Genomic DNA, 12,447 nt, shown 5'->3' on the forward strand with positions numbered 1-12,447 from the left:
GTGTGTGTGTGTGTGTATACTATATATATATATATATATATGTAGCTAAAATAATATTATTACTGAATTATTATTCTTCACTACACACAAATTCAAGTATTCTGCTTTTACTTTCTCAAACATAACACTCGTTCCAATAAAATGCAGTATATAAATATCTGAGCTGGTGCATTTTGTCCCTTTCTTCACTAATCCTGGCTACTCTGTATTTGAGGTACCCAGAGGTTCCCACCCCTACTTTTTACCCTGGCTTTTTAATGCACCACATTAAATAGGGCAAACATTTAAAACATAAAAAAGAAAAAAATAAATAAGCAGAGATGCTATTGACAGCAGTGGAGTAGTACATACCAATTAATGTGCAAAATTGTGACAAGTGACTAATTGATAGGGAGTGGCATTGGTAACTGTCTTACTGCTTCTTTAACACATTTCAGAAACACAAAAATTGATATACTTGTGCTGTTTTTTTTTTCTGTTTAGTTTGTGATCAAATCTGATATGATCTGTACATTTCACCAGTCATTTTTGTTGTGAAATGTAGCTACAGGCTCTTTCCTTATCACTGCTGTTAAGTGTGAGGTTAAAGTTAATTGTATGGTTGAGAAAGTATTTGCAATATGATAAAATATGATTCATGGTAAGGTACAGGTCTAGTGGTGTGTGTGTCTGTCTATGGAAAATTGACTTCATATCCTCCTATTGCTGTGCAGAAGTTGATCACGAGTGTACAGATTTTTTGTAAATAGAAAACTGAGGATGAAATTTTGTCTGCTGTATATGTAATGTCAACCTCAAAGAGGATTAGTAGTCCATATGTACATGTGTTGTCCTTGATACTGTTTTGAAGCTTTTAATCTCTGGAATCCAATATGCTGTTCTGATCTCTTATCTTAGATACAGACCGTATTGTGCTGTATCACCGGGATAATGTAAATGTTTATTACATTGATTACGGGGTAGGCGTATATAAGCTTTCTAGCTTCAGCCTATTCATTTTTTGAGCTTCTGTAACTGATTAATGTGAATGTTGTTAAATTGCTCACACTGCTCAAAAATAAACTAAACAAAACTAAATGTATGTACAGGGTGTGTCAGCTGCTCATTTCTGTGTAGAACAAACAGATTAAATGAATGGAAAGCAGATAGAATGGTAAGTAAAGGAATGAGGAGAACACTTTCAACCAGTGACGTGCCGTGACCACTAGGGTTGGGTAGGCAGGACGTTGTAAATCGAGACCACCAATGACAATTTCATATGTTTCTGCTGGCAAGTGTTAATTAAATTAATTTCAACTTTATTTGTATAAAGCAATTTCCAACAAAGTCATCTCAATGCGCTTATCAAAATATAAAATTCATAATAAGAAAGAAAAAACCCAACAAGATCCACATGAACAAGCATGTAGCCATCTAACAAAATCAACACACACACACACACACATATATCCAGTCACTAACACTGGGGACCAGAGCTGTACTAACTCCTCTACTGGGGCTGCCGATAAGGCCTGTAGATCCAGAATCAGAGGTGACAGATAAGGTAGGTACAGAGGGATGGAAGGGGACAGAGTGACAAGAAGAGGACCAGGGAGAGTAATAAGGAGAGGCATGTGATGTGGAGGAAGGCGGCCTCCAAATGAAGCAGAGAGCAGAGGGTGAATGGTTGAGGTGAAGTAGAAAACACGCGTACGCTAACTGTTAGACACTGATGAAAAAATTAAGTGGCTGTGCTGACAGTTTAATGAAGCCAGTAATGGGACGGACCTTTCTGGACCTTTGGATTAACATTTTTTTTTTAATTATTTTTATTGTTTCTGTTTCCACTGTATCCAGAATAATAATAATCTTTCTCAACAAGAACTGTTGATTGATTTGTCACATGACTGTTCCAGGGTTTGAGTTTGTTTTATTTAGTTTCACATCTACCTCAGCTGTAGCTCTTTGTTTTCTAGACTGCTGCCAACTTGTTTGTAGTTTTATTTCAGCAAGTTTCACTTTTACAGTTACAGTCAGGGACCTTTGTAATTGAAAATCCTAGTTACAGTACAGCAACCAAATTAAACTGTATCAACAAAGTGAATTAATAAAAATGGCCTATTTAAAGGCTTTTTCAAATTAAAAAATTCTCCTGTGAAATCTGTGACCTGCACAACTCAAAGAATCGGAATCGAGAATCGCTTCGAACAGGTATCGAAATTGAGAATCGGAATCAGAATCATTAAAATCCAAACGATGCGCAACCCTAATTTCAAAGCTCCCATTCTTGTCTAAGATCCTTGAGAAGATGGTCTCTGATCAGCTGACATCTTTCCTGGATCAAATTAACATCCATGAGACATTTCAGTTGGGTTTCTGTAAACAACATGGAAACTGAAAGTGTCCAGTAACATTATGATGTCTGCTGTTTGAGGAAAATGCACTGTTCTAGTTCTCTTAGATCTGTCCTCCTGCCTTTGACACAGTCGATCACCAAGTCCTGCTGAGAATACTGAGGGATCAAGTTAGACTGTCAGGGTCAGTTCTACAGTGGTTCTCATATTTATCTGGGCAAAGTTTTAGTGTTTCAGCAAACCAAATAAGGTCTGAGTCATCTGATTTGTTGTGTGAAGTCCCTCAAGCTTCCGATTTGGGTCCTGTCTTGTTTTTGTTGTATTTGACCCCCTTGGGAAAGATCGTCCAAAGGTTCAGTGATGTTTCTTACCACCTATTTGCTGATGATATCCAGCTTTACTGCTCCTTTAAGCCATCTGAGATCCAGAAGCTTAACTCCCTACTCCATTGTTTAGTGGAAATAAAACAATGGTTAAGCGATAAGTCTCTGCAGCTTAATGCAGACATAACGGAAACTCTGGTTATTGCCCCTGATGACTCAATTCCAGGGATTAAACATTATTTAGGTGACTTAGGCCAGTCTGCTAAACCGAGCCTTAAGAACTTGGGAGTTATCTTTGACAAAGACCTGTCATTAGTGCAGCACTGTAAGCGGCTGACGAGGAACTGCTTCTTTCAACTGAGGAACATCTCTAAACCCAGAAAAATGATGTCTCTGAATGATTTGAAGCTCATCATTCATGGCTTTGTGTCTTCACGTTTAGACTATTGTAATAGTTTATTCTCATGTCTGAACAAGAAAGAGCTGTCTCGATTGCAACTAGTGCAAAACTCTGCAGGAAGAATCCTGACTCGTACAAATAGGAGGACTCGCATATCCCCCGTTCTAAAAGAACTCCATTGGCTGCCAGTGTCTTACAGGATCAATTTTAAAATTCTGGGGGGGCGGGATGCTGACGGGGGGGCCTTGGGGTTGGGGATTGGGGTCGGTGGTGGGATGCGCTGGGTGCTCAGCTGCTTGGGGCTTCCTCGGATGTGTGTGTGGGGGCGGTGGCTGCCTCTCAGCCTGGGATCTTGGGGGCGTCTGGGAGGTTGCTCGGCCGTGGGGGGGTGGCCTGGGGCTCCCTGGCCCCCACTCTTTCTGCTGGCCTGGCTGCATCTGTGGGCGCGGGGCAGTTCCTGGGTTTGCGGTAGCGTTTTTTTGCAAATATACTGGTATACGATGCACTGGCATGCCTTGGGATGTGGGATAAAACTCATACTGGGCTTAACTTTAGACACGTTAATCCCAAATACCTACTTTAGGTACTACCACTCACTCATTCCCCCTGTCCACAGCCACCACCAATATAGCTAAGCTTCACACCTGTCACTATACTGGCTTGATTACACAACATAATAAGCACAATATATTCTACAACTTCACATCTCACCCTCACTGTAAAACAATCTATTCTCCCCACCCTTTCTATTTCCTACCTTGAGTCTTTCCTCCCTGCTCCCTTTCCCCTCCCCCTCCCTCTCCACTTAGGTGTAACACTGCTCTCCCTTTTTATATCCTCCCTCTAATAAAAGATTTCTTACTCATCCTTAGGGAGGGCTGGTGATGGTCACAATTAAGCAATACAATAAATCAATGTATTTTATTGCAATAACAAAACATGCATTGCTGTCTCATAATGATTGCACTTCTTGTAGTGTTGACCTTTGACAGCATGTGCAGACAAGATAAAAAAAATAAATAAAAAAATTGTGATCAGTGAACTGATCCAGCCTTATACTCCTGCTCAGGCTCTGAGGTCTGTGGATCAGTATCTGCTGATGGTTCCTCGAACTCAATTTTGGACCAGAGGAGATAAATCCTTCCAGGCTGTTGCTCCCAGGCTTTGGAACAATCTTAAGCTTTCTCTGCATTTGATTGACCCTGTCAACACCTTCACAAGCCAACTAAAGACTAATTTATTTGTTCAAGCTATTAATTAGTTCCTCTTGGGCTGCTATGATTCTATGCTGTCATGGCCTTTTCTAATGTGTGTACTTTTTGATTCTAAACTGACAATTATTGGGTCATTGTCATTGTTTTTCATTTTTAGATTAAAGTCATCACGTACATAAAATAATTTAAAAAGTCAACATTCATGGATTTTTTTGAAAGTTTTTGGGCAGGAAATCATTAGCCCTATCTGGCCACCCTGTGATCGTCTCCACTATCCATTCTTCTTCCTGTCCCTTAGTGTGATTGTGTTTCTTTGATTTTCTCCAGTCTGTGTACTGTACTGATAGAATTGTTTCCCAGTTTCTGACATTTAATGCTTGATTCCACATCTCTAACTCTTGCGTTTGGACCATAAACGTTTTGTCAGTTACCCAATAAATCTCTGCATTTTCTCAGTTTTCACTTTAGTCCAGCGTCTCAGCTAAACTCCATATCTCTGTAATCTCATTTTGCCTTTACACCATAATGTCCAGGAGATCCACAAAATGCTACATTTGTGGTACGATTAAAGATTAAGCTTTCTTTTGGGCTTATTTTTTTGATAAGACTTTCAAAAGTGAAAATTAAAGTGACCTTGCACTGGGGATTGAGGTATTTTTTTTTTTTATTATTGGAGTCGAAAAGCTGTTGCAAACATGCTCTGTGGACATAAGTTAAAAAAAGCCTCAGACTCTGATTAAAATGCAGGAGGAAAACTGGGCACAACTTAGCAAGTTGCTTTGACTTCAAAGCTTTGAGACTAAAGTGGATGAAAGACTTCTCCATGGCAGCTCAGTTTTAATGTGACAGCAGATTCAGACTCATTCTGATGCACACATGGAAAAACGGCTGGCTCCTGTTGTCCAACCAGCACCAAACCATGTACATACCCCAGGTGACGTACACTCCACAATGGTCTCAACAGAACTTCCCATCTATACCTAGAATGCATATAGGATTTTAATTATTAAGTTATAATGATCACATAACATGATGAATTGTGCAGCTTGTTTTAGCTAATCACCAGGAATTTTTCACAGCATAGGGGGGTCGCGTGGCAACTCATAGTAAGTCTGAGGGCCAAATTTAAATTTAGTTTTTTTATTTTGTTGGATTGGTGTAGGGTGATGATGATTCTTTTATATTTCTTGATTGTGATTTATAAATAGAAACAGGCGTGAGACGTACGTGCGCCCTTGTTTATAAATCGTAAAAAAAAGATTTGTACGCACTTCCTGGTTTTTAGCGTACGCCAGCTGAAGTATTCTTACCGAGGCACACTTTTATAAATGAGGCCCCTGACCCGACCTGAGCCCAACAGAACACAACCCGAACTCGTCCAGTCCAAATGAAGCCAATGAACCCGTTTCAAACAGCCGATATTCACATCCATTACAATGATCTGTTGTGAGTTATAAACATGACGAGTAGCTTCATGTGTTGCTACACGCTACGTCTGGTTGAAAAACACTGTTTATATTGGACGGTGATTATCTGTTACAAAGCGGAGGATGCACACAGGCAACATCAAGGGCAGCTAAGTGGCTACAGGGGTCCTCAGGTGAAGACGGGAGCATCCGAGCAAATTGCCTGTATTAAATACACAGTGTGGCTGATGTCTGTGTTTCTCAGTTATTCAGATAAAAAAGAAAGTTAAAACAACCCGTGAACACCTGGAAGTCCCTTTTGTGTCCAAGTAAGCAACAATTATTACTTCAGTATTGATTTAAAAAAACAGAAAAGGTGGTACTACACTGCTGTAGGGGGTCAAAATCACACCGTAGGGGAACCCTACACTCAACACTGCTGGTGAGAACCAACCAAAGGCTCATGGACCTCAGTTTGAGAACTCTCACTCTGTCTTTCATTGATATTCCAGCCCATGAACAAAGGTGGTTGATTAGCTCCAAGTGCACCTGTGTGATCAGTTTTACATATTTTGACTTTTAATGGAAAAGTTATGATCATAACAATGAAGTGAAAGTGCTTCAAAAGAAAAGTTAAAGCAACACAAATGTTAGGCTATTAAGACTACATTCAGTATCAGGTTCATGGGTTCATTCACAGAGTAGCTGAATGCTTTAGTAAATTGAGTATTTTCAGTAATCTAAAAATAATGTCTTCTAATATTTCCTTAGACTTACAGAGTAATTTATTTAGTCTAACCCATGGCTTCATTTCATTCTGACAAAGCAGAAAACAATGAGTGGCTGTAAACAAACACTGATAACTCAGCTGCCCTCTCCATTCTGTTAGTCTAATTCAGCCATCCCTCTCTGAGTTTTCTACCATTAGTTTCACTCTTTCATTCCCTCTTAGCAGCACATTTGTTTCATTTGGTGCATTTTGCATCCCCGCACTACCTCCTCTTACCTATTTATTTCAACTCTCTATCCTGCTGCATCATTCAGCCAAAGCAGACAGCCTCTTAAACTCCAGGTGTGCTGCATTGCATTGAATAATGACCACATGAGGATAGAGATGTGGGTTTTACACACACACACACACACACACACAAAACCAGTCAGGCTCTGAATATCTGTATCCAACAGTGGAAACCGCATCATTTGCATACACAAGTGAGCAACAAAAACATGGCCCCTGAAAGTTGAACTGAGACCAATTGTCTCAATAATATGCTTTTATATAGCAGGTTGGAACCTCTGGACAGCAAGTGAACCTTATTCCATCAGTGTTTATGTGTTGGCCGGCATGGCTCTTGCTATAAAGCAGGCCTAGGCAACTGGCGGCCACATGCGACCCTAACTCTAATTTTATACGCCCCCAAAAGTAATTGTACACAATAAAAAATACACAAAACAAGAGCAGTAATACATTAAAAAAGACAAAGACTTACAACAATGCATGAAAATACAGTAAAAGACAAGATAAAAACAGAAAATACTCCAAAAACACACAAAACTACTACAGAAATGAATAAAATGACAACAGTAATAGACTAGATTTCTCCGAAAAATATACAAAATGACAGAAAATGACAACAAAAGTACACAAAAAGACAGGTAAAACGCAAAAAAATGACTCTGTAAACCCACAGTACTAACAAACAAGCAAAACAACAACAGAAGTACACAAAAAATACTCCAAAAAATGCTAAATGTCAGCACAAATACACAATATGACTTCACAAAATAAATAAATAAATACAATACAATATATATATATATATGTATATGTATATATATATATATTTTTTTTTTTTACATTTTTATATTTTATTGTATTTATTTATTTATTTTTTACAGGAAAAGCACACAAAAGAGAAATGCACAAAATGCTTCACAATGAGCAATACAACAAACATACACAGAATGACTGAAAAACACAAAATTACTATAAAAACGTTTTGTTCTTTCCTGTATTAGAATCAGAGAATCAGAATCAGAAGAGCTTTATTGACCAGGTACAGTTTAGAACAATACGAGGAATTTGACTAGGTAGTTGCAGTGAAAGGAGACACATCAACACACCGGAGCAGCCATTTGCGGCGCCCACATATTTAGGTGAAAAAAAGGGATCAATAACAGGAGGAGAGGAGGGGTGAGGGGAAAAAAACTGCCAGTTTGAAACTGATTTCCCTAAACAGAGAAAGCAGTGTGAAACCAGGAAAAAAACCGCCTCTGCAAACATAAATGTAAGCATGACACAGTCAAACAACTCGAGACAAGGCATGTAGGAAGGGTTGGGTGGGAGGTTGGCTGGGGGAGGGGGTCAGGTGGGAAGAACAACAGGAGTCCAGCCGTTTGGGGACATGGGCGTGCTGCCAGTCGGCGCTGCAACCACGCCTCCATGCAGCTGCGAATGGGAGGTGGGGAAAGATGGCCGACGAGGCATTTGAAGTTGAAGACCTGTAGCTGCGTTACTGACAACCAGATGACGTGTGGAAAAGTTCAGCATCAACAGTTCCAGGAGGAATGTAGGGAAGGAGCGGGGGGAGGGAGTGGGGGTAAGAGCCGCCGTCTGCAGAAACTTCCTGATGATAAGAGTTGAGACAACCTGATCGATAGCACTGAGAGACCAACTAATTAATTCCATTATTCCGGTTTTGGAAGAGTTGCAGAGAGAGGCTCTTGTTAGGTTCACAAGACCTGACAAAGCAGCAGCTAGGAGAGAGATAAGACGGAAGGGAGGGAGAAACAGAGAGTGCGACTGACCTCGTTGAGAGAAGCAAGAAGAAATAGAAATGCTCAGATTGCTCATTATTCTAAATGCTGACATGAATGTTGATCATGTGACCCTATGATCTGATTTTCAGTGATAAACGTTGTCTACCTCTGCTATAAAGCAAAGGAGGTCCCGTTTGTATCACTGAAGCCCTTCAGGATCTCACACATTTCCCCACATAAATCTGTCCAGGATATATGATTGATTCACCTGAGCTCCAGGTGTAACAGCAGCCACATAGCAAAATAAAAGTGTTGACGTTTTAAATGCATGGAGTCCCGGTTAGCAAGAGAGACCTCAACTACCCATTTTCACTTCAAACAGGTCGCCTCAAGGCGTCGACGTTCCATGGAGGGAAGGTTTCTCTCAACAGGCTGGAAGAACATTTAGTGATGTTGATACAACAGTGTAACCAATTATAAGTGCTGAAAATGTCTTAAAAGTGGAAAAATGTGTAGAAAAGGCAAATAATGTGACAAAAATGCATGAAAAGGAGTAAAAATATGTCAAAAAATGATGAAATTAGGTTAAAATATGGCAAGTTTGGTGTAGTTGTAGAAAAAGGGTAAAAAATAAGCAAAAATGGCCTCAAATTTTTCAAAGTTCAAAAGTCTAGTTTCTTGAAGGCATCTGGCGACCCCCTCCTAGTGTCTCATGACCCCAAATGGGGTCCTGACCCAAGGTTAAAAATCCCTGGGTTAGAATGCCAGGGTTTAAATAATGGACTAAAATAGACAAAACTGCAGCTCTCGTCATGTGTTCAGTGATCAGACTTTATCAGAATGTAAAGAAGGAGAAGCAGCAAAGCTAAACGCTAAAGAAGTGCAATGTATAGGAAGTTTTAGTTTGTTTAAAGGTAAAAAGTTCCACCTATTATTTGGCAGAAGATGCTAATTTTATCATGGTTGATCAATGTATGTAGAAAACAGAAAATCCTGGTTTTCTTCCCCTTTCTTAAACTGAAGTTCCTCTCTTTAGGTCTAAGTCCTTTAGTTTAACTTCTCCATCATCAATGATAAGTTCTCCTTACGCTCAGGGTAAGAGTCTGGTTCTCATCCTCAATGACTCATCATTTCTAGAATCACCTGATTTGTTTTCTTTCACCTACATAACATCAACCGCCTCTGCCCATCCCCCACTAACAGCACACATTAGTTCACTCACTGGTGACATCAGCATTAGTTATGGTTATTCACCTCTTATTGGACTCCATCACAATCCCTCCATAAACTGCAAATGAAGAACTGTTTATTTCAACCTATTAGTTGCCTCTGGCCCAGGTCGTCAATGCAAATGAAAACTGGTTCTCAACTGACCTTAACGGGTAAAATAAAGGTTTAAAAAAATGTGTGTATTCATCTTTTTTTAATGTTTCAATTCAGGTTAAAAGGTGACCATGAGTATTATGAAAGGTCAATAAAAAAAGTTATAAAGATATTATAAGTTCAACCCACCAGAAGATGATTTTTTCATTTTAACAGAAATACAGGCGATTCCTGTTCACACCAGAGTCATAGCAGAGGAGGTAAACTACATCATGTAATGCAGTGTGTTTTAACCGTGGGGTCGTGACCCCATATGGGTTTGCCTGCAATTCAAATGGGGCCCTGTGAAATGTCTTATAATTTCTAAGAATAGGACTGATTAAAATTAAAACATTTTAAACATGTTTTAATTATTGTTCTTTTTGAAATTATACCACACACACAAAACAATCTTTAACAACAGTATTCTATATCTTTCACTTTCTCAATATAAATGTAGTTCAAATAAAATGCAGTATAATTATATCTGAGCTGGTGTATCTTGTCACTTTGTCCACTAATCCTGAAAAAGTATCTTGGGAGGCAAAAAAATGTGTGATATTAAAATGGGGTCACAGCCCAAAAAAGTTGAGACCCACTGATGTAATGTCACATGTCTCTGAATTTTACCTTCCCTGTTGAGGAACAATGTATAATAATAATAATAATAATAAAGAATAATATCTGTTTTACGTCGACTAATGTGTAATTTGTGGCAATGAATGGAGGCTCCTGACTTCAGGTCAACCTATATTCTAGTTTCCAGTTTTTATTTTGTATTCATGTACCCCCTAGGTTCCCAAAGTGGGGTACGGGTACCTCCAGGGGTACGCAAATTGTCATAAGGGTACATGAAAAAGTGAATATAAACTATTAGACATTTCAGGGGGCCGCATTTGAATTCCAGGCGACCACATATGGGGTCACAACCCTACGGTTGAAATACACTGCATTACATTATTGTGTTTCTTAAATGTGCAGCAGTAAGGGGTACAGGGGTCTCAGGTTAAAGGTCTGAAGGGGTACAGGACTGTGAAAAGTTTGGGAAACACTGATGTACCCCCTATGACAATCTGCGTACCTCTGGGGGTACCCGCACCCCACTTTTGGAACCTAGGCTCTAGGATTTGGCCAAGCCATCCTTTTCCTTCCTCTGTAATCTCCTTTTCCTCTCATTTCATCTAACCAAATAAACAGGCAACAGCATCAAGAGAGACAAAGAAAGGAATTAGAATGAAAGATATGGCATCAAAATATTAATTTACAATGTATATATAATGCATAAGCAACTCATTAAACTTTTACATTATTGCAGTGAGTAGAACTCAGGCTACAGATTTGTGCAGCTTCTGTATTTATCATGACATCTGTTAATATTCAGGAAAAGTGGATTAGTTGTTGAACAAATCCAGCAAACCAATGTTGGCAAAGCAAATGAAATGTCTCATCCATCTGTGTGACAGCGTTTCTCCTGCGCTGCCCTTTTGTTTATTTATGGTGATCATAAGCACACAACATGGTAGAACTTACTGTACGTGCACTGGCATTTTCTTCACCTTTACAATCTGCTTCATGGTGCTGAACTGAGCTGACGGTGGAATGAAGCCTTCATCAGCAATATTGAAAGTGCTGAGGGCATCGCGCTGCTGACAAGGTTAAGAAGCTTCATTCTGAAGAATAACATTAGAAAGTGACTTTATCAGAGGAATGGAGGCAGTGAAAAAAGACTCTCGTCATGGAGATTAATGGCATTATAAATGTCACTGACAATCTGTTGACTAAAGAGATGAAAGTTAAATCTTAGAAGACTCACTGTCCTAAAGGACTGCCTTTCTGCATTTGTATATATATATATATATATATATATATATATATATATATATATAGTACTTATTCAACCATAGAATACTGTAGATATTATGTTGAAGGTTAAAATATATGTAACTAATTGATTGATAATAAATGGGTCAGTTTTTCTCATACCTACTGTTGTTGACTATTGTTCTCTGTTTGAGTGACATCACTTGATCAAACCTTTTCAAACATTCCACACTATAAAATAAGTCATAAAAGTATGTGTGATTCATGCTGATATCGCATCGGCTCAATATCAGTATTGGCCAATATTCAAGGCTGCAATATCGGTATTGTATTGGAAGTGAAAAAGTTGTATCGGGACATCCCTATTTAGTATATAGTTTTTTTTTTTTTGTAATTTCTTTTTAGCTAATTAACCTTCTTTGGATACTGGACTCTGTGACTGTACTTTTTTATTAGTAGTATTGTCTATGACAGTGTTTCTCAAATGGGGGTATGTCTAACTACAGGGGTACTTGAGAGACAGTGAGTGGAAAACTAAAACAGAACTAAGTAACTTTTTCACCTTAATAAATCCTTCTCATAGTCCCTGTGAGGGTAATACAAGTGTTTATGGGGTGATGGGTGGGGGGGGGGGGGTACTTATGGCAGCCCAATACAAACTAATGCTAGATTATGACCAGCACACGGTTGTCTACAAATTCACTTTTCTCAAATTTATATAATGGTGGAGCCAGCGAAAAAAGGCAGAGGAGATCTTTGTCTGAGGAACAGAGCAACTCAGTGACAGCTCAGCAACAACACACGGCAATTATACACACTGTCATCACG

At 39.1% G+C, this 12,447-nt stretch overlaps 1 protein-coding gene across 1 annotated transcript in view; it reads right to left on the minus strand.

The window, feature by feature from the left end:
* Window positions 1-12,447, minus strand: part of LOC114468740 (parvalbumin-7-like) — a 113,898-nt gene that overhangs the window by 45,442 nt on the left and 56,009 nt on the right. The gene's annotated exons all lie outside the window — the stretch shown is intronic.

Source organism: Gouania willdenowi, chromosome 8 (assembly GCF_900634775.1).
Source record: "Gouania willdenowi chromosome 8, fGouWil2.1, whole genome shotgun sequence".
NCBI classification, from domain to species: Eukaryota; Metazoa; Chordata; class Actinopteri; order Blenniiformes; family Gobiesocidae; genus Gouania; species Gouania willdenowi.